At 38.3% G+C, this 25,167-nt stretch overlaps 1 protein-coding gene across 2 annotated transcripts in view; it reads right to left on the bottom strand.

Annotated features, from left to right (window-relative positions):
- The window catches only part of si:dkey-112m2.1 (transmembrane protein 132C), a 170,963-nt gene that overhangs the window by 83,551 nt on the left and 62,245 nt on the right, over positions 1-25,167 (bottom strand). The window lies entirely within an intron of this gene.

Here is a 25,167-nt window from a genome sequence, read left to right as displayed (position 1 = left end):
CCATTGGGTTCGACGGATGATCCAGGACTGATCCAATATTTGGATTGGTGCACAGTATAATCTCACGATATAGTAGGTCAGATTATGGCAGACTGGTGGACCTGATGCAGAAAGGGTTACACTGATTAACACTGGTGCTATCATTGCTGCAAGAATTGGGCACATACAAATACAGTGCAATGAGTAGTCTATTGGCTTTCTTGTCAAAAATCACAAATCAAAGCATCAAATGGCTGCACAGTTTAATGACCAAATGATGTCTTCTATCCTTAGACTGGTGGTTCAATAAAGAAAAGTCCTGCATCAATGAAGGATGAAGGATGGTGTCCGTCCATCCATCTATTCTCTTCCACTTATCATTAACAGGGTGATGAAAGATGGTATTAAACTTAAATATTTTAATCACTGATAGTGCACATTTTCAGGCTAGAATTATTAACCCACTCACATTCGCTCTTTAGCCATGCTTTAGTTTTTTCACTGTATTTTTCAGCTGATTTAATACTTTGCTCCAGAGTAAAAAGGATGGATTACTATATAGAGAGGATAAATATTATATGGACTAGTACTTGTATAGCACTACTACTCAGATGAGCACTCAAAGCACTTTCTACTACAAGTCTCATTAACCCAATCACACACGCATTCACACAGTCCATTTATGTATGCCTAAGCACTTTCTAACATTCACACACAAGCATACAGCACCTGGCATTACCAAGAGGTCTGGCATCCAAGTACTAACCAGGCTCGACCCCGCTTAGCTTCCGGGATCAGAAATGCTCAGGGTGGTATGGCTGTAAGCCATATTACTGGCCTGCATCCATCTATCCATTTTCAACTTCCACAATTTGGCGCCATGGGGTTGCTGGGGGTTATCCCAGATGTCATGGGGCAAGACGTGGGATACACCAGTCTATCATAGGGCTAACACAGAGAGACAGATAACCAGCCCATTCAGAATCCCCAATCAACCCAACATGCATGTCTTTGGACTGTGGGAGATCCACACAGGCACTGGGAAACATACTATACATAAACTGAAGCCAGCCGTTGAGTGTGAGGCAACAGTGCCAACCATCACACCTACATACCACCTACTGGTTTACAGTATTTACAAAAGGCAAATTGAATCACATTTATAAAGCTCTCATAAATGGTCTTCAAATTGCTTAAAGCACAGAGGTTTGTTTTGCCTGTATGAAGTTAAATGCAGAAAGTTCATGACAACATATGGATGCAATTTGATGGAAATGGATACAGATAATAAAAGATGGATACAGGAGGAATTATCTCTAGTTTTCACATTTTCAGTGAAATTTGTTCATGTCTACAACATTTGTTGTCATTGTAAGAGGGTAAAAATATATCATGTCAATGTCCTTGTGAGAATGCCATACTCCCTACAAACACAGATCGGACTAATATATATCTATATCTATATCTATCTATATATATATATATATATATATATATATATATATATATATATATATAAATATATATATATATATATATGTGTGTGTGTGTGTGTGTGTGTGTGTGTGTGTGTGTGTGTGTGTGTGAACTTCATATGTCAGTAACCTTAAAAAGGTATAAAGAACTTTCCTAAAGCTGAACTATGTTTTAGATGCGATATTTTCTATATACTTTGGCAGAAAGTTATTTCTAGACAGAAGTGTCAGAAACAGTTTTTGCAAATCAAGCAGATGAAGAGCAGAAAAATCATAATTGCCATATGTATGCAAATTACATCAATCTGAAGCGATTACTGAAACAATTAATCTTTGGCAATCACTAAAACATTTTAATCACGATCGTTACAAATGGTTGACTATTCATTATGCCCTCTAATTAGATCATAAATTGTATGAGCACATTGTTGTGGGAGGTTTTGAAGGATGTGACACACGGGGGACAAACACAAAAGCCAGCTAGGACTAATGAAGTGTGCTGCATAAATGGCACTGGGAACTAGGGTTGCTGAGGTGGGACTAAATGCCTGTTCCCTCCTGACTTCATCTATGAGTAATTTATTGACTGACTCACTGAAGGTTTGAGCTTGCAGATGTGTGATCAGGTGATCGGTGTCAGATGCGTCAGTAAGTAATTTAGCTGCCCTGAGGTTAAAGAGAATCAATATTCCAGATGTAATTGATTAAATGCTACCTGCTGGTGTGAGTGAAATGTGAGAGCCCTGCCAAAAGTAGACACATTCTTGGTCTAAATGTCATGTGTTGTTGTACTTGTCAGTACTGTGACATTTCTGTGGAGCAGTGGGAAGGAGGTATCGTAAGTGCTGGAGTGGCAATGTGACAAGGTAGATGACAGCTACCATACTAAGACAACATTTCAGATGATGTCCATGTACAGTCTGTCATAATAGTGTCACAAAATCTGAGAGAATTGGCTATTGCTGAGAAAATACAAACTTCACCTTGGTTTCATTCACTGTTTCAGACTTCCTCCAGGGACAAAAAAAGAGGCATATGTCTGAAATTACCACAAATTCTCCTCAGCACCTTGCAAAAATTCAGAAATAAAATTGCAGATGAATTGATTCAGGGCTGAAAAAGCTAGTATGTCAGCCAGCCCATTAGTCAAATTTTCACTTCATTATATGCACCAGTGGACAGTCAACATCAGCAAGCTCCACTACATACAGGAGACAGGAAAGAAGCCCAAGTCACTCCAAAGACATGCGTTATATCGTGTGGCTGAAAATGAGGGACGTGAAGGATGTGATGTGACAAAGAGAAAGAAAGGCAATCAAAGAGAAGATGGATTGTTGATTTAGGGGTTGAATAACTGACTTTGATGAAGGCTTGGGAAGAAAAAAACAATACATAACCCCTGCTGATGCATTTGTTGTTTTGCTTTTGTCACAAAAGTATAGACAAAGTAGAACACTGAAGATGTTTTTGCTGCAGTGTTCGTTTTTCAGCGAAGCTACACTACAGCTCTCCTTAAAAGGAAATAAAAACAAAACCTTACAGGAATATACAGACAGATATTTTCCTTTGATTTTTGTATTATTTAGAAGTATTTGTCAAACATGGTGCTGTGTTATCATTAGCATCACGAATAATAAACTTCTCAAAACTAGTGTTTCTCCCAATTTTAGGCACTCTTCCCCTCATCATCCTCTCAAACTTGTTATTTTCCCCTCTCAGGGCTCTGATAATAGATCTGAGACAAAGGAAAACAAAGTCTCCTCATCACTCTGTCTGTGTAAAAGTAAGTAGTTTTTTTTTTTTCCTCAGGAGCAAGGGATACTCAGACTGCATTGCATGTTTGTGTCAGTGAAGAATTTATAGGTGATTTATAAGAAGTGAAAAGTCTTACATTGTAATACTGGTGATACTAAAAAAATCTTCTTTTTTTTTCAAATTGCCCACATGAAAACAGGCATTTACTGGTACCTTTGTTGTCTTCATTTGGACTTCTAACAGCCATTTGTATAGTGCAGGACATTTTAGATACTAAGAATTTAAAACCTTCTCAAATGTGTTGACAGATACTTTCATTCCATTGTGTAGCAGGTGTTAAACACAAATAAAGTAAACTTAATGACATATTTTTTACTGTTAACAACCTTGCAAGGGAACATTATCCTTACAAAATGGTTTCATCATGCAGTGCTCATGGTGTGCATTTCAGAGACGCCGGAGTAGCATATTTTGTACCCGCTGGAAAGTCCATGCCTCACATCTTCAAGGAAGAAGAAGGGTGAAATTTAAATGAAGTTTAAGGCTTACATGCAAGGCAACCGCTTACTTGCACAGAAAAACAAACAGTACACTTACTCTTTTTATGGGATGAGAATATATATATATATATATACAGTGGCTTGCAAAAGTATTCGGCCCCCTTGAACTTTTCCACATTTTGTCACATTACAGCCACAAACATGAATCAATTTTATTGGAATTCCACGTGAAAGACCAATACAAAGTGGTGTACACGTGAGAAGTGGAACGAAAATCATACATGATTCCAAACATTTTTTACAAATAAATAACTGAAAAGTGGGGTGTGCGTAATTATTCAGCCCCCTGAGTCAATACTTTGTAGAACCACCTTTTGCTGCAATTACAGCTGCCAGTCTTTTAGGGTATGTCTCTACCAGCTTTGCACATCTACAGACTGAAATCCTTGCCCATTCTTCTTTGCAAAACAGCTCCAGCTCAGTCAGATTAGATGGACAGCGTTTGTGAACAGCAGTTTTCAGATCTTGACACAGATTCTCGATTGGATTTAGATCTGGACTTTGACTGGGCCATTCTAACACATGGATATGTTTTGTTTTAAACCATTCCATTGCTGCCCTGGTTTTATGTTTAGGGTCGTTGTCCTTCTGGAAGGTGAACCTCCGCCCCAGTCTCAAGTCTTTTGCAGGCTCCAAGAGGTTTTCTTCCAAGATTGCCCTGTATTTGGCTCCATCCATCTTCCCATCAACTCTGACCAGCTTCCCTGTCCCTGCTGAAGAGAAGCACCCCCAGAGCATGATGCTGCCACCACCATATTTGACAGTGGGGATGGTGTGTTCAGAGTGATGTGCAGTGTTAGTTTTCCGCCACACATAGCGTTTTGCATTTTGGCCACAAAGTTCCATTTTGGTCTCATCTGACCAGAGCACCTTCTTCCACATGTTTGCTGTGTCCCCCACATGGCTTGTGGCAAACTGCAAACGGGACTTCTTATGGTTTTCTGTTAACAATGGCTTTCTTCTTGCCACTCTTCCATAAAGGCCAACTTTGTGCAGTGCACGACTAATAGTTGTCCTATGGACAGATTCCCCCACCTGAGCTGTAGATCTCTGCAGCTCGTCCAGAGTCACCACGGGCCTCTTGGCTGCATTTCTGATCAGCGCTCTCCTTGTTCGGCCTGTGAGTTTAGGTGGGCGGCCTTGTCTTGGTAGGTTTACAGTTGTGCCATACTCCTTCCATTTCTGAATGATGGCTTGAACAGTGCTCCGTGGGATGTTCAAGGCTTGGGAAATCTTTTTGTAGCCTAAGCCTGCTTTAAATTTCTCAATAACTTTATCCCTGACCTGTCTGGTGTCTAAATCCAATCGAGAATCTGTGGCAAGATCTGAAAACTGCTGTTCACAAACGCTGTCCATCTAATCTGACTGAGCTGGAGCTGTTTTGCAAAGAAGAATGGGCAAGGATTTCAGTCTGTAGATGTGCAAAGCTGGTAGAGACATACCCTAAAAGACTGGCAGCTGTAATTGCAGCAAAAGGTGGTTCTACAAAGTATTGACTCAGGGGGCTGAATAATTACGCACACCCCACTTTTCAGTTATTTATTTGTAAAAAATGTTTGGAATCATGTATGATTTTCGTTCCACTTCTCACGTGTACACCACTTTGTATTGGTCTTTCACGTGGAATTCCAATAAAATTAATTCATGTTTGTGGCTGTAATGTGACAAAATGTGGAAAAGTTCAAGGGGGCCGAATACTTTTGCAAGCCACTGTATATATATATGTATATATATATATATATATATATATATATATATATGTGTATATATATATATATATATATATATATATATACATATATTATTTATCAGTGGCAGATATCCAAGAAAGGGTCTCCAGTATGAAAAGTTAGATAGCATCAGGACCTGACAAGATTCACACCTACTGGCTGAAGAAGCTGACTGTACACCATGAACATCTGGCAGCATAAATGAAGCTGCTGTTAGTAGATGAGACACACTTGTAATGGCTAACTGAAGGCCGGACAGTTCGGATCCCCAAGGATCCCCAAAAGAGACCGGTCCCATCTAACTACCAGTCAATAACCAGCCTCAGTACTGCATGGCAGCTCCTGTCAGGCATCATAGCAGCTAAGATGAACAGGCACATGGCTCAATACATAAGCAAGGCACAGAAAAGCATTGGCAGGAACAACAGAGTGGCAAAATATCAGCTACTGGTAAACAGAGCAGTCGCTTTACACTGCAAGACCAGGCTCACCAACCTGTGCATCACCTGAATTGTCGAAAGCCTATGATTCAATGCCCCACACACGAATCCTGGAAGGTCTAGAACTATACAAGATCATCAGGACACATAAAGTAGGATGACTTCAAGCTGTATGCCAGGAGTGAATGAGACATCAATTCACTGACCCATACACTAGGATATACTGCAACGAAATCGGAATGTCATTTGGACTGGAGAAGTGTAGTCGCATGGTAATGAAAAGAGGGAAAGTAGTCAGAACTGAGGGGATAGCAAATCCAGAAGGTAACATTGCAGACATGGAGGACAGCTACAAGTACCTTGGAATCCCGCCGGCATGTGGGAACCATGAAGAGCCCGCTAGAAAAGCCACAACCGCCAAATACCTGCAGAGTAAGGAAAGTCCTGACGAGTCAGCTGAATGCTGATAGATAGAAGCCACTGACATCAAGACAAGGAAACTCCTTACCATGCATGGAGGATTTCACCCCAAATCCAGCACCCTGAGACTGTATCCTAAGCGGAAAGAGGACTAGTGAGTGTCAGAACCACCATCCAGGATGAGACAAGAAACATCCATCCATCAGGTAGATGGCAACAATTGACTGTGTGCTTAGTCAATACCTTAGGCAGTACAAACCTGAGCAAGAAGAGGAGCAAGGAGAAACATCATCACAGAAGGCTAATGGGCCCTGCACCACCAGCAGACACCAGCAGACAGTAGAAGTGCCTGACATCCAGAAATCATACCAGTGACTGGACAAAGCTGGACTGATAAACAGCACAGAGGCACTAATCATGGCAGTACAGGAACAAGCCCTGAGCACAAGATGCATAGAGGCTGGGGTCTATCGCACCAGGCAAGACCCGAGGCCCAGTCTGTGCAAAGATGCCCCTGAGACAATCCGGCACATAACAGCAGGGTCCAAGCTGATAGCAGGCAGGGCATACATGGAACACCATAACCAAGTGGCCGGCATAGTATATGGAAACATCTGTGTCAAATATGGCCTGGAAGTCCTGAGGTCAAACAGACAGACAAACTGGTGATGGCAACCAACCGGTCATAGTAGTGGTGGACAAGCAGTGGAAGACAGACGTAGTGACAGAGGGCTGAGAGAAGTGCTTCAGAAGATGTGGAGGGTGAAGGAAACAGGGATCCCAGTGGTTATCGGAGCACTCGGTGCAGTGACCCCTAAGCTGGGCAAGTGGCTCCAGCAGATCCCAGGAACAATATCCATGCAGTCCAAGGAACAACAAAGATACTGCACAGGATCCTCAAGCTCCCAGGCTTCTGGCAGAGGACCCAAGATTTAATTTCCATCCCAGTATCTCACAGTATGTGCTGATAATGTGACTGAATTCATGGATTATGGAATTAAGCTTTGTGCCAAGAAGCATGTAGAAAAGAGAAAGATGAGAGTCATACAACATGATCTCACAGATGATGATCTTTTCACAGCTGGTTTGTACATTTCCAGGCTTCAAGCAGAAATCATTTAATGCCAAGTATGCCCCCTTTTGTGCAAAATTCAGTATTTCCACCTTCAAATCCTTCTGTTTTCTTTGGTCATAGGCTAGGCCTAGGCTGCCATAATGCCTTGAAAAGACATCTACTTCCACTTTATATTGCTCAAGGACACTTATGAAAGATGGGTTTACACTCTGAGCCCCTACCAGCCACGGGGACACAATTTTGATGTCACAAATCATACTGTTTTGTGACAAGGAAAAAATCATTTTCTCATATCCATTGAAAGTTACACATATGACTGTTTTCTGATCCAATCTGTCTGTCCTAAACATTGTTTATCAGTACTATTAAAAATGTTAAATAGTGTTTTACAAACTTCGTCCTTTATGATTATGGACTGGATATAATATTTTATTAAAAATAATTAACCCTTACATACTATCTGCTTCAAATTTGATGTGAAGTTGATATTTGAGAGATGAAAAAAATAAACTAATTGTCAATTATTGAGCCTGAAATTTGATCACTTTCCTAAAATGGCACAAAATATATAAAAAATAATCTATTTTAAAAATTTTACACTGTTTTAGACACGCTACAAAATTTTGCACACTGAGGATTTTCGGGGTCAACTTCATCCTTTATTTATTCAGAAGGATTTCAGATCTGCGAGTATAGATCAAATCAAGGTAAGTGGTGCTTTTAAGAAATCTTGAAACTCTGAGCCTGCCATGCCATATTTGTGTGTATTTTCTAGTTTTACATTTGCCCAGGTTCTCACAGAAACAGGAACTTGCTGGCCTTTGAAATAGTGAAATAGTAAAACAGCATAGGATAAAATCATAAAGGCACCTGAGGTGCCATTTCGGTGAGTGTAGGAAACACATGTGCATAGAAACAAAGCTTCCTAGCACTGCTTTGAAGGCACAGATAAGTTTGCAATGAGTCATTTTTTTTTGAATGTCGTGTGTTCTAAATGTTAATTAATGTTATAATATGTAAGCAGTGGCTCCACAGTGCAGTGGTTTTACATACGTACTTAACTAATAAATGAAAGAGCCCTGGTTTGGTGCATGGTTATATATTAAATCCCACTAGTTCCAGATTATTCCATCTGTTTTTGATTTCAATAAGATATATTTTAATTATCATGCCTTCATCTCTTCATGTCTTAGGTAAAACAGGGCATTAAGTTGTGTGACAGTACAGGTTTTTCTCCAAAAATGAGTGTTGAAAAACCTTAAAAAATAAGGTTTCTGAAACATGAATTAAGGATGGATTATCCATTTATTAATGTTAGATAGGCTATTTATACTTTCTAAATATATCTGCAGTTCAAGTTAAAACTAATCAATCCCATACTGTGAAGGCATGGAATATTAACAGTATGTAAGGGTATAAGGAAGAGGACTCCCTTACTAGTATTATTTGTATTATAACTTGTACAGCACTTTAGGAGCACCCTTGCACTTTATTATTATTATTATTATTATTGTTCATCAAGAAATGTGGTCTGTGTCTTCATCTTCCTCACTGTAAATCCAGCCGCAACAGCTGGATACCTGTTACAAAGTCTCTCCCTAACATCTCTCCAGTATTTTTGTTATGTAATAATTCTGCTGCTCTTGTGCTTCATCTTCTTATAATTGACCTGCCCACCTTTAGTATACCTTTCAGCTTCTGATACTGTATAATTGATTTGATTGGCCCTATATGTACACACCTGAAAACACACAGTCTTGTACCTAAGGTGCAGAACACGTCATGCCCTTCCGCCCCACTTTACTTCCCCTGCAGGAGTTTGAGCTTCCTCTTAGTGTTTATCAGCAGTAATATGGTGGCAGGGGAATGGCTGGCTGGTGGTGTTTTAACAGGTATGACCAACTCACTTCTTTACTGCATGTTAGTGGAGCTTATCACCAAGCACCATGCCCTGAGCACTGCTTCTACTTCACAGGGCCACCAACACCTCAACTGCCACTGGATGTTTACACTGATCCCTTCATAGAGGACTCCCTTGGGCTGCTCTCTCTGTTTGTGTGTTTGTGTGTGTCTGCACGACTCCCTTGGGCCACAACACAGTGTGTCTGCATTCAGCTTTGTGGAGTGACAATGCTGGGTCTGTTCCTCCGGACCACAGTCAAGCCCTGCGTGCCAAAGGACGAGTGATGAAAGAACGAACAAGGACAACAGGTCATTCGATTAAACTACCTTGACATATAAAGCGAAAAACAAAATATAGCAGCTGCACGCTTTTAATACTGCACTGCAAATATTTCTTCTCAGATTTAGAATATTAATATGTTTTCATATTTAAATAAAAAAAATATCAAAGGAGATAAATATGACTATATATAAGGTGTAAATGCTGCTGTTACTAGAATTTGATTATACTATGTTGGTCTAAGTACTGCTAATAATACTCAATGGCAGTTAAGGAAACAGGAGTAAAAGGCAACGCTGTCTTCTTTTCTTTTGCTTTTTTTCTTTACCTTGGCCAACTTTCCACAAAAGTGAAAATTAATCCTAATTAATCTTGTACCACAGCTACACTCACCTTTATAATCATATTTTGAGGAAGATAGTTTCAGTTATAAACACTGACACATGCTCTTCAGTCTGTTAAGTAGCACTCAGTAGCATTTGGCTAAGCAGTGAGAAAGCAGTCAATAGACTGCAGCCAAAATTTAAACTATTCTTTTCTTTTCTTTCTTTCTTTTTTTTTTTTTTTGCACAAGTGCCATGCTTGGAAAAATCTTTCACTGAGCAAATCAATCAAATCAAAGCAATTCAAACAACACACTGAAGCCTCAGCTGAGCAGACTGCATTTAATTCATTTTGCTTCCTGCTGCTCATCACTTAACACCTCTTTCAGGCCTAATAACAATGTAATGCTCATGGCACAAACCATCGTCTAAGTGTTTGCTGCAAATGGCAGTATCACTATTGATATTGGCCGTGAACAAATCTGTCCTTAGTCAGAAAAAATGTCCTTATCACAACAATAGGCAGCAGCTAGATCAGAAAGATGACAAGCAATACGCTTTTATCGCATGTCAGGACAAACTAACTCAGACTGGAGCAAACTGAGCCCAAACTGCACAGTTGTGACCCCCAAATGTACAAAACTATTGTAGTTGATACATGAATAAAAAATGACAACAACTGTTCCACTGAGTGGTTTTCTCACAGAGCTATTAGGATGTGCAACATGAATCCTCATGCCAGTATGGACATGGAAATGTGACCTTGTATGGAAGAGGGTTTGTAAATGGACTGGAGCACATCTCACGATGCTCACAAATATACTTAGCAGCTACTAAAGGAATAGGAATAGCAGAGAAAGATATTTGACATTTGTGTCAATGTACTGCTTGGTGCGTTTGTGTCGGCTTGGTGTCACAAAAATGAAACAAAGAGAATCAGAGTGAGTCCTCTGGGCCATAACACAGCTCATCTGTGTTGAGAGAAGTGGAATGACGCTGCCAGATCTCCTCCAGTCACCATTACTATGGGCTCGAATACAGCCGACTAGTGAGCGAACCAAGTGAAATGATCATCCAGGACTTTACAGGCCTTTACATAATTTGCAAAACGACAGGAGAGCAGAAAGCAAACATACATCGGCATTGTGAATTCTCGCTGCAGGGTTTCTGCAGCAGCATTTGAATCACAAGCACCAGGCGCAGATGACAGTGAAGGCTGCTTTGCAAAACACAAAGGGCGTTTCACCCTAGAGTGAAGGCACCCTTTTCTCTTAGATTATACTGAAAATTGAGGAGGTGCTGTCTTGTGCACCCTGTACGCACATAGAGAATAACAGTTTGTAACACCAGGAATCAAAACAAAACCCTTTTTAAAAATGATTTAGACTATTACCCCAGACTTAGTCATTTATAGCTGTAGCAGATGAATAATTTCTTGCATTCTTCTACAGATGTACCTTAATCAACCAGCACGGAAACTGTGACAGTTTAGCATTCAATCTCTAATCTATTAAGAGTTTAAGTAAATAAAAAATAAGCATTAATAATTCAATTTTTTTGCAGGCTTAATATTTGTTTTTATAAAGATTAATTATACTATCAGCCCCATGACATTTCATGAACAAAATTAGTTTGATCCACCTCCTGAAAGGGAAGTTTCTGATTCAATAATGAGAAATTTAGCAGAATGACGTACTGACATTAGTTTATCTTGAGCAAACAAGGCTGCCTTACCAGAGTGATTCTAAGAAATCTTAAAGTTGTTAAATTAGTTCCCAACTTTGAAATACTCGAGATCTTTAATCTTTTAGCACAAGGGATTGTTGCATCATATTCCATGCATTGTTAATGAGAATCCACTTTAAATTTTACTCTGCAACTAAACCAGGGTGGAGATTAAGGGGGGGGGTAAAAAAAAATCCTGGTGTTTCCGAGTCCGACCAATATAATGACAACTGATTTATCCTTTTGTGGTAAATAGACAAAAATCAGTGCTTTAGCTTTTCTGAAAAAATGAAAACTTTTAAAGTTTTAATATTAACATTGCATTTCTTTTATGTTCCACACATGCCATTACCCAGTCATTTTCATCACATTCAGTTACACAGACCACAAATCTGTCAGATTAGTCAATTGTTATGGCAGTGCTGACAGCCCTGTGGTGTTTGTAACAAGTAGCAGTGCTATAGAGCAATGCTTTTATGAGTCTGCATACACACTTGTACAGGAAGGATACACATGCAACAGCATGCAAAGAGATACACACAACATATCTTATAGATTTTCAGTGTGGTGTTAACTGATTGTCAGTGGGTGTCTATAATGTGCCAATAAACTTTGCTCTTTGTGGCAATGTGCCAGCAAAACAAGGTAAAAAACCAGACAGACGGAGCCAGAAAATGTAGAAGTAAACAATGAATACAGTCGAAACAAGAATCTGCCTTTTTTAAGTGAAGAAGATGCATTTGGTTATGATGATAAAACTGCGGGTGAAAAACTATCTGTATTTCTTTGTTTACTCCACGAGGTGCCTTCATCTTACCCAGGATCTGTAATTTTTTTGTTCCTTATAGGATAAAATCTGCCTCACTTTCTATTTCAACAAGTACTTGAAAACCTACACTGCAACAATAATGGAAAGAGACTGTTTTATGTGGCAGGTTTTTAAGTATAAGGTGGAATTAGCAAAGTGATGACAAGGCCGCTCATTTTTAATGTCACTAACTCACATTTTAAAAGGCAGCCACACAGCTGAGTCATTAAGCCGAATGGTCGGGCATCAGAAAAACTTGATGTCACTTTTCAGAAACAATAGACGTGAACAATACTCAGGTTGTTCAAATCACTGCACAGAAATTCATGTTGAAATATTCCAGATTTCAGATTTTTGACTGTCAGATACAGAAGCTGTCACCTGGGGTAAAATTAAAGTGCAGCGTGCCAATGACTGTGACCACTCATGAGATTTTCTAATTCTATCTATAGCGATTCATGCTGCCACCGGTCACCTAGAAGTTATTTAATGTAATGCTTTGTAAGATAATAATTAATTTTACCATAACTGTATTCATGGGTGCTGCCCACCTTATTTCTTACCTATCATTTATCTCTATATTCACTGTTTTTATTCACTCTCTCCTGCAGGACTGCGATTGACAAAACAAGAATCGTACAGATCACATGCATCAGTATACACACACAAACAGAGCGCAGCCACACTGGCACACACACAGATTGAAACCCCTGAGCAGATCAAGGCTTATCCACACACAGTGGTAGCTCTGCAGGATCACGAAGGCTTGGATCCAAAGTACCAGCTTATATCTTCAGATCAATGGCTGACCTCCCAACCAGCTACAGCCAGACTGACCAACACTACGTAGCTCAAAGCCCAGCCAAAGGCACTGCTCCAAGCTGCATGCTGAATGTTATATCAGTCTAATGATTCACCCCAGAAGCCCAAACTCTGTCAGCTTGTCAGTTCTTTTTTTCTCCCTCTTTCTCTAGGTCATTGTCACTGCTTTTTTTTTTTGTTTTTGTTGTTGTTGTCACTGCCACAAACTCTGTATTTTTTGCCTGTGTCTGTGAGGGAAAGGCAACCTGTTCTGGGAGTAAAAGCAAAAAACATAAAAGAGCAATACTTCTGGGGGAGCAGAAGGTGAATTTTACCATTCAGTAATGCAACTATCATAGCCAGCTCCAGGAAAATGCTTTTAAAAGTATGAAAGCAGGAATGATAACTGGCACCCCTACAAACAGTAAGATGCCTCAAACCTTCACAGCCAAAGGCGGTGCTGTTGGTCAGCAAGAACAAACAGCATATACAGTTTTAAATCTAACTAGCTACAAAATATAGTTCAAAGAAAAGACAGAGGTGATCAGATTAGGTACGAGTCAAAATACATGTTCTGAATAAAAGAGAAATGCAGATTCAATAAATAAATGGAAAGGCTTTTATCAAGTTTTTTTCTAGATTTTTTAGATGAATCAGTTGTGTTTTTTTCTGTGTGTTTATCAGCAGCTTCTGTTACTACTGCTCCATGAAAAAACAGCGATTTAACTTTTAATACTGGCTGGTGGGGATGTTTCCGCAGGAGACTGCAGTATTTTAGGGATTAACATACTTTGCCATTTCAGACACTTTCAAATTTCATTTGCAGCATTGAGACAACTGTAATTTTCTCTAAATCTATTAGGGAAAGTGATTCCAGGCCTACCAGACTATCTAGCCCAAGTCTGCGCCGTTGTCAGGCTAGAAATTGATGGAATTTGGCACCTCATATCCCCCTTTTCAGTCAGTCCAGCTCTTGGCACAGATCTGTGTTTGAATTGCAGGAGGCTAAACAAAACTGATGAATAACCATTAGCATTTTAGTTCCGCAGTATAAACAAACAAACAAACAAAATAACACACTCATGATTCAAATAGAAATTACATTTAATGTCAAAGACCATTTTACCCATCTGTTTTTGGATGCCTGACTTTTTCTTCTGTCGATAATTTGGACATATAACGTTACAGTATATGCAGGATGCTTTTTTTGAATGATCGTTACTCATTGTTGCTTTATGTTTTCCATACCTATATGCAAGTATTTTCAGTTTGAATCGGTTGAATCACACTCTTCTAGACTCCTCCAGAGCACTACGTCTTAAAGTGTTGGGTAGACTAGGTCTCAAAAATGGAAAAATATGAACCATGTAAAAACTTAAGGGTTTTATTTTGATTAGATTACCTACTGATATTTTTTGTTTTTGTGGTAAAATAGCATGAAAATAAATGAACAGCAAACGTTATTGTGCGTTATTGTGAAAATCTATAACTATATAACTTTCAGAAATTGTCACTCGTTGCCCTTTGCAATGTGAATGTGTTTAAATGTGAATGTTAAAAAAAAATAAACATCATTGCATTGAATGGAAGCATTTGACATATGAAGCTAAAAATTCACAGTAATCATTACATCTGTCCAAACTTTCCAGAAATCTTTATGGAAGTCAGAGACAGTCGACTACGAAGCCAACGATGATTTGACATGAAATGAACCAGATGCTTTGGAGTTTTTGGATTCTTGTTTTTTCATCAAGCTGTCATGGGACAAAAGGCAAGGTACACCTGGACAGGCTGACAGTCTATTGTAGGCCTAATAGAGAGCAATCGTCACCCTCTCACTCACATTCTCAACTATGGTAAATTTAGACTCACCACTTAATCATAGCTCCATGTACGTCTTTTGACATGCATAGAGCATTGAGGAAGCCAGAGTACCTGGAGAGAACCAGCAGAAGCACAGTGCAAAATCCACACAGAAAGGCCCCAGCCAGCTTCTTGTGCTGTTTATTATTAAATGTTTTCTGTTTAAGTTCATCCTTTGTCTAATATGTCTTGTCTTTTGATTATGTTTAGTCAGAGTTTTTCATTCATCGTTTTAATTTCACAATCATTCCAGTTATCTTGAGCACTAGATCTTTTTGGATTTGAGTTCTTGTTATCCTTTAATGTCTATGGAGTTTGTCTTTTCATCTGAATTACCCCCTCAATTAGTTTATTCTTGGTTTTTTTATGTTTTGGTTTTTTGTTTTTTTTTTTGGGGGGGGGGGGGGGGGGGGTCTGTTTTTTTCAGTTATAGTAGTTTGCTTCCCATTTTCTTCTGTTAACTAGTTTTCTCTTAAATCTGGGTTATACTTCCTTGATCGTCTCGATTATGCTCAACTGTGCCTTGTTCCTCCTAATTTTTGTATTTTGCTGGGAAAAGGGGAACCATGTTTAGCAACTTATTGAAAATGCTCCAAACATAAATGGAAATTTTGTATTTAAGGTGAAAAAAAGAGTTTGCACAATTACAACAAGCTTGAAAGTAAGTACTTCATGAGCACCTGTATTGTTTAGTATAGCCTGAACATTCTTGGGCAGACTTTCTCATCATTTCTTTTCATTACTCTTCAGGAAGGCTGCTTGAAGGACATTCTCCTCCACTGTGTTTTATAGAGGTCTGTAGACACACACTATTTTACATCTTTTGTGATCCCTCTGATTTTAAACAAAGATTTGGATCATCAATCTATAAGATATGTTGTGTCTGATTTTCAGGTAATGGCTCTTTGGGAATCACCTTGTTGGTGCAAAAATACTATTTTATGCCTGTAAAACTGGGTTATCTTTGGGATTTTTCATAGATTCAGCTAAAGGACAAATTACGTGTTTTTGAGACAGACTTCCAGTAACTGAGCCTAAAGACACAATTTAGAATCAGTTCTTTGCTGAGTTGTCTGTTTAGTGTAGACAGAACAATAATTTATTCCTTGAATTATGTGGCTTTAAAAAATGCAAAAAGCTTTAAAAGATCTTCAGATAGCAAGCGAACTATTATTCAACTATTGGAGAACTATTGCTTAAAACCACTTGAACAGTTAAAGAGTTGTTGCTTTAAACCACTTTAAAATTACAAGAAAGTCGGGTTCCTTGAAAGTAAAACATAAAGGAATGTGGGGTGTCTCAAGAGTTTTGCACATTGTACTTTGTATTTTTTTTACTTGTGTTACCTTTTGTGTTGCCTTTTCTGGACTTTTTATAAATTATATAAAAAAAGCTCACTTTTATTTTACTTCAGTCTCAGATCCATTTGGGTCCACTTTTCAACATAACGTGCATGGCCCAAAGCTCAACACACAGGCAAAGTAGTGTTCATGGACAACTGAATGAACTATTACAAACCTTTCTTTGAAAAGAACTCACTCTTCCATGTGAATGCTTGTGTCTTTTTATGACTTATTAAAGAAGAGAAGAAAACAGAGTTTTTTTTGTTATAGGCAGGTGAAAGGCAATGCTGTAAAATAGAAAAAAAGCAACAGAACATGCAGCAGGAAAAAATCCTAATGTGGAAGGCTGCCAAAGATAACACCAGGTCAGCTGCTGCAGCTTCTCCTGGTGAGCTCTGTCCTTACTGCACAAACGGATTCTCGCTAATTTGGACATAGCTTTTTTGATTTCCTCTTTTTTCAGCCAAAGCAAGGCATCAACTGAAGTTTAACTTGTGTCACCTTGGCAAAGGCTTGCAGTTCAAATGAAAGCTCATCTTTCTGGTTTCCACAGAAGAGAGAGAGTCTTAATGATTCGAATTTGAAATTTTGTGAAGAAAGCAAAAAGCCATGGCAAATAAGTCATACTCAGACCTATTTGATTTTCATTTTTTCCTTTTACTAGTGACAAAAATCCTCTCGGTTGCTTACCAATGACTTTGCTGTCTAGTTTCTCTCATTCCCAGTATATTCTTTGACAAAATTTCAGTCTTTCAGAGTCATCTCTCACCCCACAGTGCATGAAGAAATTTTGCATATAACTAGGATGAGTAAAGTGCATTTTCTATGTTTTTAGTTGTTAGCTATCAGCCTCTAAAAAAAGACTGCAGTTATGACAGCCAACTCATAATCTCTGTCTTTATTCTTTTCCCACAAGTCCACATTAAAATTTCTCTGATTTTGAGTTTGTGTTACAGCTGTCGAGTCTGTGGAATCAAACTTTCAAAGTAAATTCCTACAAAAAAACATTAAGGATAAACAAGTGATTAAAAGGCCAAGCTTATGATTGTCTGAGAGAGACAGAAAAAGAGAGACACATCCCCTCACAGTTAGCTGGCAGAGCTTATTCTGCCTGTACTGCCTCACTACCTAATCTCACACTGTTTGTCATCCCCTCTAGTCCTATATATATCATCTTCAACTCAGATTGCAAAAACTGGAGTTGTAGAAGTTGTAGCAAAAAAATATTGCCTGAAGATGTTAGCAACTGCAGGATAAGTAAAGGAATTGCAGCAGTAGATAAAAAAAAAGAAACTAAAGAAAAGAGTAATCCTTTATGACAACCTCGGCTGCTTCTTTGCAGGGACATTTTGTTGTTACAACATATTTATGATCAAATGTGTTGAGCTACGTTCCCATTGGATCAAACACAGTGTAAGAAAATTCATCCAGACGCTATCCAGATTTGATTTGACTGAGATTTTAGTTGCCAAGGCTCGTTCTGTATTGCACAGCACACACAGAACATAGCTGCCACAATGACAGCTAACTCAAGAAAAGTGTATTTGTGGTCCCCCTGGGAATTCTGAATATTTGGGTTTTAATCACATGAGCTGTTTCTGGATTAATACATTATTACTCACTGTTAATGAATACAGTCTAAATAATTCTACAGCATTCAAAAGCATTCAAAACCATGCTTCAGTTGACTGATGATGAAAAAACTAGCATCATGGCTGGAGAAAGATGCTGGCAATATTGTTCAGAGATATTTTCAGCTCTATATTATTTTTGGGTGAATAGCAATACATCATATATGTTTAAGCATCTTCTAAATTTTCAGTTCTAAAGTTTTTTTAATAAAGCAGACTGAGTCAGGATTCCCATATGTATTTGAAAGTCTACTGTTTTCCCCCATTATGCAAAAGTTTATCCAGCGTTTAACGGAAAGTTGCTGAAGTCATCTAAGGTGACTTTATCTTCTATTAAGCATTTTTCTGTTTTATTTTATGTATTATGATGTCACGTACTACAGTAATTAGCGCCAATTAACACACAAGGTCGATGCATCATATTTGCATTCCCTGTACATCGGGTTGCCGCCTCCGCTCTGTGCTCAGATACTGTATTTCACTTTTGAACTCCAAAAAGTAATACTGAAACTTTGTGAACAATGTGAAGCTAACTCTCACTCTCACTACAAGCGATTTTTAATATTTTATTTGTGGATAGTGTGAATCAATTAGGGAAAAAATTTTTTTTAGTAACAGTTAAATGTGAGACACTCTACCAATTATTGTTTTGTTTTTCTTTTACTTCTCTTTTTTTTAAGACGTACTTTCTAATAGAGGCCTTGCAGAGACATGAAAAACTGTTCATCTTAAGCCAAAATCAAATATTTACACAAAATCTGAAGCTGACATTTTAAAAATGTATAATGAAAAAATATCAATTTTACTGTAGTGTAAGTATATTATCTTTCTATTGTTTACTTCATGACCCACCCTAATGTTAGTTTATATGTGTTTTTTTTACTTTTAAATACTATTCAATTATAACTGTAGTAAGAACAAAAGCCTAAGTATGAAGATTATCTAATGCACAACTTATGGGTTTATCATCAGGCCATTATTATTTGCCAATGTTATTTATTTGCTGGTATCTGCATTTATAGCAGCTGTTAAATTGAAATCAAAGTAAATAAAAGACAAGAGAAACACCCTTCAACTATTTTATGAGCACTGACCTTGCATAGTTTGCCCGTCAGAGGGCAGATCAAGTAGGGCATTAAAAATTAGGAAATTAATAAATACACATAGTAAATGTTGAGATAATCTGCTTATGTTTTGTGTGTCTGAAAAGGAAAATATATTGACCGTTATATTAGATTCTTAAATCATCAAATATCAATATTAGTATCGGTCTTAAAATAACACACAAAAGAAATCATATATTGGTCGGGCCTTGACAACTTCTCCAGAAATGTAGAGTATAAATATTAGCCAAACACTTCCACTTAAATGCACTTTATTAACTCATTATCAGCAACGGTTATGAAGGCAGGAGTTTTAGTTTGTTGATCTGCAGCAAACCTTTAGACAACTCCAAGGAGGAAAGACAACAGCAATGACTGCAGAGAAACTGTCGTTGCTGCTCATCAATCTGAGAAGGGTTATGAGGCCATTTTCAAGCATGTGTCGCGCTGAATGTTACAGCAGATCAGTATGGCTCTCACAGAAATCCATTCCTTGGAAACATACTACCTTTCAAAAGAAACGAGGGTGGGGGAGAAGGCAAAAACAAAGAAGACAAATTCAAGAAAAGAGCAATGACAGAAAGTCATTATGTTAGAAATATAATGACTTAAATAGATTGCTATTTGATAATAGCGATAGCTTTGTATTGCAACACCCTATAGAGAGTAAGATCTCCATAGTGAATCTCGCTGGATTTCTAATGCTGTATAACTTATTAATGAGTAGATGAGGTGCTGTCAAAGTAAATAACTTTGGCCAACGGGGCTAAATGTCAAAAAGGAGCTAGGTAAAGAAGACCAGACAGCTTTAAATACAATTAGTTTTTTATTCAAATTTCTGAAATTTCAAGTCGTGTCTATCTCAGACAGAATTCTGGGGTTTTCTCCCAGTGTTTCAGCACAGAGCAGCTCAAAGAAGAGAAACATGTCAAATTCGGGGAAAGCAAGAAAAAGAGAACGTGTACCAGGAGAGAAAGGTTAAACAATACAAAGAAGAGAGGGAGACCAAGACAGAGCAGCAGATAAAATACATGAAAGAGTACAGATAAGTATAGAAATGAAAATGGAAAAGAGACATACCTATCTTGGGTGACCTTTACCAGGAACTGAATCACGGTGGAAAGCAGTCAAGATAAGCTGAATACACTGAGGAGGACATCTTTATTCCTGCCTTTTCTCCTGCTGATATTTCAGCAAACAATTGCCAAAAACAAACAGCCAAAGCACAAGACCTGTAAACCTGAACTGTATTAAAGATCAGAATCAGCTGACACACAGCACTGAATCATTTCTGCGTAACGTCTGAGCAACAACAAACTGGCCTTAGCTAAATCAGCTGCTTCATTCACAGGGCAGCGATGAACCTGCCCTCTCTCACCTCCTAAGTCTTCAGAAAACAAAACCGCTCATGCTGGCTGTTTGGCTGGCACAGCAGCTTGAAGAATCTCGTACTTATACCTTCACACTCTCAGATATTAGAAATTCATTTGCATTCATCAGCAACACCGCCCCCGAGGGGATCTGTGGAAATATGTTGAATTGTTTAGTCAAAATTACAATACAGCTGGGGCAATTTATCTTTTGAAAAGCCTGTTAATTTGTTCAGGAGGAAATAGTGTTTTCATTTGCATGTTGAATAAGGAGTAGCTGGAGAACCCTTTACCAACCTGTTACACCACTCTCTCCATGGCTAATGAGGCAGGGAGCAGTGAATTACTGATTCCACCGGGAACATTTAGCATGACAAACACACCATGACTTTACAGCTGGCAAAGAGAAGGTCCACATATGTGTGTGTGTGGGTGTCACTATACATGTGTGCACCTATTTGTCTGCAAATAGGAGTGTAGATGTGAAAATTCATGGCGGTGCTTTTCCTTTCTTTTTTTTTTAGCTGCTTGGATTAAAGCCTATAATTACATTCAAAATAATTACATTAGATTAGTTTAGATTAGATCAAACATAGCCAATTATATAATAAAGCAGAGGGAGTTAAATGCACACATAATATAGCCCTTGGTAAGTGTGCTAATTTAGTTGTGGAGCTAAAGTAACAGGCCAGGCATCAATATATGTGATCAAATTACAATCACTGTGCTACTTTAGAGGATAAAAACTTTTCCTCTGTAACACTGTAACACTGAGATGCAAAAAACTATCTCAGGGACGCCAAAAGTGAATCTATGATTTATGCGAAGCATTAAAATCAAAATACGAGTTTTAAAGGAGTGAAAATTAGCGTTCTTTAAGACTAACTGATCTCGATATTACAAATATTTCATTTGAGAAATAAACTAGTCTGTAAGAATACACTAGATTATTAGCAACATGCCAAGCTTTACACACTTTTATGGAGATTAACTGTCGCAATACTCATACACTTACTCTACAGCAGTAAATCCCAATATCTGGGACAGGGCCCCCTGGTGGGTTGCAAAGGTACTGCAGGTGGGCCACAGTAATATCAGAAATTCCGTTGAAATTTTATAAAGTGTTATACGGTGTATGTACAGTTACATATTTAAATGTATTTATTTATATGAAAGTAAATTAAAACTAGTAATAGGAGGTGGTTAATTTGTGATCCTACTTGGCTTTCACACATTGACTTTAACACTTTGCATATGACTGGGTAGCTTTAGCAATTTATAGCCAACAACTTGTGTTGTGGTTGCTTGTGTTGCTTCTGAATTTTCGCGGGTCCCCCAGTCGCGCTTCATCGCGCTCCTCCATTGACTTTACATGTAAACATGACGCTCTGGTCGCGTCTATCGTGTTCGGTGTGAACGCACCGTTAGCCTGGAGCTGCATGTTAGTGATAATGTGGCTATCAGATGTGCTCTGGCCAGATAAACATTTTTAACTGTTTAATATTTTATTGTTGTTAAAAAGGGATCTTTAGCCCCCTAAAACCATAAAACTCCTCATTAAGTGTTGTTCAGCATTGTGATTATCAACTACTGTTCATGTGCTTAGCTGCTAGTGAGGGGAGGGGCTTGTTGCCTGCCTGTCTAAATTAGAGCACCTAATCAAATAGCAATTTTGATACTGATTAGCAACTATAACATTTTTGACAACCCTACTGACAATTGTGAAGACCTCCATAAACCAAAAGATAGAATAGTAACCCCTGTTTATCAAATGTAAGCCTGCTGATTGTTTACAGTGCTCTCAATTAAAAAGAAAATATACATTTATGAGGGGAATTGAAGTCACTGTGACTTTGCTGGGAACAAATTTGAAAAAAATACCTTCAAAAATCACCTTCACAACAATGGGATGGACAGCATGAAAACAGAATGCCTCCTGTCATAGCTGTCACTGATGTGGAGGCAAATAAACACTGATTCCAGCTGACAGCAGCACATTTAGGAATAAATGCTATCTTGGGAGAGTCCCACAACTCTTTTGTCAAAAGTTAACTGGTGGAGGAAAAGAAGGAGGGGGTTAAAAAGGAGAGAAACGATAATGCGGAGAGGAAAGGAATAACCCTATAAATAGTTAATGATGTATCAGTGGCTGGGGGAAACACACCAAAGCTACTTGTAAAGTACGCTTCTCATAAACACCCACGGCCTGCATAGGCAAACATTGCTGGTAGTATACAAGTGCTTCGAGCAAGAGGGAAGAAAAACCTCTTTGTTCAACATAGCAATTTAAAATAAGGATCAACACAAACTCCAGCAACCGCCCGCTGGTGATGCCGAACTTGAATTCACACCTTCACCATGGGCATTTCAAATCCTTAAAGGGTATTTAAAGAAAGTTTTGTATTATCAGAAAATCCAGCAGCTGGGAGAACACCACACTGAATAGCACCACAGGTTTTGTCCTGTAAGATAAAAGCAACGCACAACAAAGCAAATGCGAGATTAATCATCAGCATATGGATGTTCAGCTTGACATGCTGGTAGTCAAGTACTCTAAAGTAGCCTGTGATTTTTTTAAACACTTTGAGGCTTAATCTTTTGGTTGCTAATTAGGTATTTTGGCTGAATTTTAAGTCTTTGCTATCCCTATGGAAAAACATAAAAAAGATGAACTTCTGAACGGTTGGGGTGCAACACTGGTGCAAAAGAGGCACTAAAGGAAAAAATACCGCCTTTAAAGTTCCCATTTACACACATGCTGACAAATGTGATAAACACACACTGTGAGCGCTAATACTTCATGGGAGTTCATCATCACTGGAGTGAGAGAAAAAGCAATGAGGCTTTTTGGCAGATTTCCTGCTCACCCAGGGTTGACAAATTGCCAAGGCTCTCTGTCACAGCTCCACTTTGAGGCCACTAACCGTTTCATCTGCCATGATTTAGATCTCGAATAAAAGTAGCTTGATGGAAATGCATATTCCTTACACCTTAATTTGCATCACGCAACATGCAGCAATTACAGTCTCTTTGAAAAGTCATTTGTATGAGACAAAGCTCAATGAATCAAGTACATTTTTGCTACTACTGTGCAGTTTCAACTCAGATTTATTCATTTATTTTTTTAAATCATGATAATTTTGAGTGCGAACACATGAAACAGTCTTCATAAGTAGCACAAATGTGTAATTAAGGTGTTATCCACTTCACTGCAAACAAACTCCTATACATGCAGTTTGAGACGTAAGCGCTGTGGGAAATCTGATATCCTTCAATTTAAGTTTGTAGGCACACAAGGCAAACAAGCTGATTGTATAAAACACATCCATCACAGTTTTTGTAAAAAATAATATAGTTTTTCAGGAGTTCTGTTCAGTCAGAAGAAAACAGTGTCTCGTTCGCTGGAAGGTAAGTGTAAAATGCTTTGCTCTTTCAGTTTTCTGGAGCATCAATAAAATAAATCAAGCACAAAATCTGTTCAGAACGAAAAACGAATAATAATCCAGGTGATATTCAAAGCATGCTTTTTTTGAGAGAAAGAAGTTATAATTTAAGGGTTTTTTGTCACTTCGAAACTGTGAATGTGCGTACTGCCAGGAAAGGTTTTTGTGTTTCTGTGCATGGAGTGAAACTGTGGAACAGTTTGAGTGCAGAGCAATGTCCAAACATAAAGCAATTCAAAAAGACTCATGAAGATACGATCTTCACGAGATAGAAAGAAATGGAAAATGATGAATTTCAGTGAATGTCTCTGTTTAGAAAGTTGTTATTTGGTGCTTATTTGGATTGTACAGTTAACTTTTCAAAAAGTCTTTGTTGTAGAGTTTGACAGCAGTGGGGAGGAAAGACCATCTTAACTGATAATGGCAAAGGAGTGGGATTAAATAAGTATGCACTTCTTCCCACTCCTTTTAGACATGTAAGTAAATCAGAACAGGTGAAATGTATTTTATTTTATTTTGTAAAGCATTTTCTTTTCTTTGCTACATGATCTCCTGTATATTGTTTACATGATCAAAATAAGATTTAACACCCCCCCCCCCCCCCCCCCCACACACACACACACACACACAGATACACACAGAGAAAACTTTAACATAAATGTGATTTTTAAAGATTTCAAGTTGTTGTGGAGTCAGTAGTTGTTTAAAGTGAAATTAGCATTTGCACAATTTAAGGATCTGTGGGTGTGGTTTATGTTGTGTTCAGAATCAAATTACATAAGGACACTGCCTTGTTTAGTTTTATTTGTTTGTGACACTAGCTTTATCTCTTTCTATTATCATTTTCTGCCTAGTAGACAAATGACTGTCCAAGCCAAAACACTTAACTGCTGCTGGACAGTACTGTATTGACAGCATTGTCTTTAAATCCCAGTTGGTAAATGCAGATTTTGATTAAATTTTTACCCTTTGAAAGCCTACTTGGAGTAGGCATTTGCCTTCCTTCATCTCAATTCTGGTAAAACTGAGATTCCGGACAGTTTTTCTAAGGGGGTCAGTCAGTATATCAGCCCCCACAACCTTGAAACTCACATCTCAAAGCTCATCCAATCTTGTTTCCTTCACCTAAGAAATATTGCAA

This window comes from Pelmatolapia mariae, linkage group LG7 (assembly GCF_036321145.2).
Source record: "Pelmatolapia mariae isolate MD_Pm_ZW linkage group LG7, Pm_UMD_F_2, whole genome shotgun sequence".
Taxonomy (NCBI): Eukaryota; Metazoa; Chordata; class Actinopteri; order Cichliformes; family Cichlidae; genus Pelmatolapia; species Pelmatolapia mariae.
This window is presented reverse-complemented; position numbering and strand designations above follow the sequence as displayed.